Below are 4709 nucleotides of genomic sequence, written 5' to 3' on the forward strand. Positions count from 1 at the left end.
TAGAGTAATTAATGGACATTCAGTAAGGGCTTAATAAATAGTAAGATACTACGATTTTAAGTAATGTTTGATTTTGTTTCTTATACCAAAATATGTTGCTCTAAAATTGTATTTTCTGTGTTATAGTTAGTGCCACACAGCAAAGCAAGCATTTCATTAGCAAGACGTAAATGAAGCAAATTATTTGGTTAAATATAGAAAAACGCAGCTTTTTGTTTGTTTAAAAAATATTTTATTCAGTTACTGGCCATCCAGTTTGTGTGTCTGTATGTCTGTATGTTTAAAAAGAAGACACAGTTTAAGCTATTTGTATTCAATTACAAAAGGGGAAAACTCAAATGTAGGGGTTAATACGTTTGATTTTAAACTCAGTACTAACTATGACCCCTGGATATGCTGAGCCTTGACTAATTATTATGCAAGACTTCAAAATGTCTAAAGAGAGAGCGAGAAGACAGAGATGCCATCAAAACAACGCTACGAGCTCACCAATGCTTGTATTATTCCAATTAACCTGTGTTATAAAATTATCAACTAACATAATTTTGCCAAATCTAACTTCCCTTCTTAGTGATTCACTTTACAAACAGCCTCCTATCACCTTCCAAATAGTTGATTTCTCCATTTAGAAACTCTCTCTTACTTTAGCTTCAGTAACACTAAATCTTCACAGCTTTCCTTCTCTCTTTCTTTGGCCACTATTTCACAATTTTTCTGCTTCTCCTCTATCCAAAATTTAAATGTAGTTTTATAGGCCTTGTTTTTATAACCTCTTTTATTCTTTTTTTTAAACATACTTATTACACATATTTATCAATAAGATATCACAAATAAGTCACAAAAAGTAGGCTTAGTTCAGTTCACAATATAAATCCCGTGAAAACACATTTTTCATCTCTGCAGTTTATAATACTCTACGTATATAAATTTAAAACAGTTAAACAACATTTGAGATTAAATTGGTTAAAAAAAATTGAATTCAGACTTCAGAAAATTGTGAAGTAAAAGGCCATGATGGAGAAATATTAAGAAATCTGTAGAATTACCGAACTATCACAGTATTATTTTCCTTTACAAAAGCATCTCAGTAAAACAAAAACTACAGAAAACGCAAAGTAAAATCAGAGATTTTGGTTTAGTACTTTCCCTGAGTTTCTTGTTTTAAAAATCAAAGTAAGTCCAGTTCAAAATTGACCCACAGGTCTTACCTCTTCCATGCTGCCATGGGGAATACATTTAAGCCAAGAGGCTACACATGTTGAGGTGGTCCCAGGGCTTTATTCAAATACCAATTTGCCTGTGTCACTGCCACAGGGTTATCTGACCCACTGCTGCATGTGGGCTTAAAGAGCTTTCAAAATTTTATCTTGGCCTGCTATAATATAATATGTGAGACTATATACCAAAGGAAGACAAACAGTTTCAGTTATTAATATTAAATTTCTAAATTGATCTGGACACTATATACATCAAATTATGGTAACATAACAGAAACAAACACTTTTATGTTTAAAAATTCTTACATAAACAAAGGTTTGGGGTCATCTTAAACTTCTAAATCTCAGATGTTACAAGAAAAAACTTCAAAAAAGAAATCAAATTCATTAGATCTTAATAAAGTAGAAAAAAGTGATTATAAGATGACACTTGGACTTGAATTATAAGTTGATACTAACTCCCCAAAGTGGTTGTCTCTTTGATCCTTAAACAAAACTGGCCCCTATTGTGTCTGTACTTGATCACTTAATTGCAATAATATTTATGTGTATGTGTGCACGTATATGTACATCTATATGTATATATGCTTGCAAGAGATCAAGCCCTTCATTAAAAAAGTATATGATAATTAATTAAATTAAGGATAAAGGGATTGTTTGAATCTAAAAATTTGGTTTTTGTTTCAAACGTACCAGGTTACTTGCTGAGCTTATAGTATCAGGGCGCTAAATACTATGGATCACATTTTCTAGTCAAATGTAGGAAAAACTTTTCCACAGTTTTTTACAACCCTTTTTAGGACATCTCAAAGAGAGATGGCAAAGATCTGCCGATTATATCTCCTTCCATCATAATGAAATCTTAATTGTAAACTAATTTCAAAAAGTTAATAATCATTAGCTTTCAGAAAGCTAACAATCATGAGCTGTCTTAAAATCAGAAGTGAAATGATGGCTCAAATCACAAAAGTATGACACTTATTCACATTCTTATTAATTATTTAGTCTAATAAGTATCCCATTGCACATGTGGGGAAACTGAGGCACCACAGATTATATTTTGTGTTTTTTGTTTTTAAAGATTTGTCTACAGTTAGACAGGGAAGCCAAGGTCATAACTACAGCCAGAACTTTACAAGCTAGACACCTATAAGGTATAATGTATTCTATTCAAACTTTGTGTGAAATGTTACATTTAACTCACCTGTCTTGTCGGCATCACCTCTCCTTAACCCTAACTTCTTGCAAACCCTTTAAAGCATGGACATGGCAAATGTCAGTGACCACCTGCCTTCTCTGACCAGGTTTAAAAGGCTAGCCAATGCTTGTGTAAAAAAAAGAACACCACATATTGTTGTATTATATGCAATTAGAAATATTTGGTTATCCCACTTTGGTATTCTTTTCAGAAAAAAAAATCTCAAAACTTATAAATGTAAACATAAGCATGGCATTTTACATTGTACCAACTGAGTAACAGTAAATAGATGAGGTGTGACCACTATAACTTCTTGAACAACTTTCTATCTTGAAACTACACACATCCAACCCCACCCGCTACCATTCTAATTCTACAGGATATTTTCCAGTGAGACAGGCTGTACAATGACCACTCTTTTCAAAACATTCCAGACCATTTCCATTTTCTTGGATCATAATATCGTGCTTTTTCTCTTTCTGTTTTTTAAACTTTATCCCTTCTTGTACAGATGAAACCAGTCCTTCTACTGACAGATACACAACACTGTTTGCTCCTAGATATTCTGCAAGGTGATCAAATTCTGGTTTATTGGCAATGAGCTCTTCTTTTGTAGGAATGTTTATTCCATGAAGCATGGATATTTAATTGGTGGTGAAGCTACTCGAATGTGTTCCTCTTTTGCACCAGATTCTTTGAGCAATGTTATTATAGGTGAGATGGTATTGCCTCTCACAATTGAATCATCTACAAGAACAATTCTTTTGCCTTTAAAGGTGTCTGACAATACTCCAAATTTTTTTGCAACACCAAGTTGTCTTAACCTCATGTGTGGCTGAATGAAGGTTCTCCATACATATCGGGTTTTACACAGCACCTCCACATATGGAAGTCCACACTTCCCTGCATAAGCAAGAGCAGCAGGTGTAGCAGATTCTGGAACAGTGCTAACCAAATCTGCATCCACAGGTGCTTCAATAGCTAGCTGCTGGCCACAACGGTATCTTATTGTATAAACCATTTGGTCTTCAAACATACTGTCTGGTCTTGCAAAATAAACATATTCAAAGATACGAAAAGCCATAGGGTTTCCTTCAGACCTTGATATAATATCAAGAGTTCGGACATTACGTCTGGATATTTCCACAATTTCTCCAGGCAAGACTTCACGGTAAAATCTTGCACCAACAGATAAGAAGCTACAAGATTCTGAAGACACCACCCATCCTTCTGTTTCTGATGTATTTTTCTCTTTGTCATTTATACCAGACACTGGAATAAGACGATCAATGCATAAGGGACGATTTCCATAAGGATCTCATACTGCGTAAATAACATCTCTGGGCATTTTAAGCAGGGAGTATGCTGTGGGCGTTTCCTTCATCAAGTTTTTAATCCTGGCTACCCAGTCTGGGGTGTCATCTTGTTCCTGAGGAGGGTTATACGCCAGTAACTGGGTAATCACTTCACTATCAGAACTTGTGGACAGACCAATACCATGACGCAGAAGCTTTTTCCTTAATCGAGCAGCATTTGCCAATTGGCCATTATGTGCCACAGCTATCTTCCCATGAAGTGTTTCAACAACAAAGGGCTGACAATTTTCTAATTCACATTTTCCTGTGGTGGCATACCTTGTGTGTCCAATTCCAAGATTTGAAACATGTAATTTTTTCAAATTGTCTTCAGTAAAGACGTGATTTACAAGACCCATTCCCTCGTGTGATTTGAATGTTGGCACTGAACTCCCGTCACTAGTCAGAATACCAGCACTCTCCTGACCCCGGCGCTGCAGCGTCCCAGAGTGATCACATGCGGCACATCCAGCTGCGTGGGCCACTCTCCTGAGGCGATGCACCTGAACACGCCACATTCTTCTCGGATCCCCAACTCCTCCAGCTCCAGGTCGCCGCCGAAAGCACGTGGAGGGACCTGCCGGGGCGGCCAAGGTGTAAGCACCAACCAGCCGCCAGCTCCGCCCATCGAGCTCAGAAGCTCGCGCTCGAGACAGGCGCTTCCTTCCCGAGGCTGGCTCCCCTCTTTTGTTCTTAATGTAAATTTTCACCCTAGGTTAACTTGCAGCCTTTAGTGTCATTTAACAGAAAGGTAGTCCCCATTATCCCATCCCACAAGTATTTTTCTTTATATTCTTGTTAGTGGTGGGAAGGGAGTCTAGTATAATTGAGTAGAAGAGAAAATATACTATTTATTTATGTATTTATTTATTTATTTATTTTGAGATGGAGTCTCCCCGTGTCACCCAGGCTGGAGTGCAGTGGCACCATGCCGGCTCA

At 36.8% G+C, this 4709-nt stretch overlaps 1 pseudogene; it reads right to left on the minus strand.

Annotated features, from left to right (window-relative positions):
* Positions 1-2649: 2649 nt before the first annotated feature.
* LOC101140101 (amidophosphoribosyltransferase-like) lies at positions 2650-4398 on the minus strand (annotated as a pseudogene).
* Between the last annotated feature and the right edge of the window lie 311 nt (positions 4399-4709).

Source organism: Gorilla gorilla, chromosome 2 (assembly GCF_029281585.2).
Source record: "Gorilla gorilla gorilla isolate KB3781 chromosome 2, NHGRI_mGorGor1-v2.1_pri, whole genome shotgun sequence".
Taxonomy (NCBI): Eukaryota; Metazoa; Chordata; class Mammalia; order Primates; family Hominidae; genus Gorilla; species Gorilla gorilla.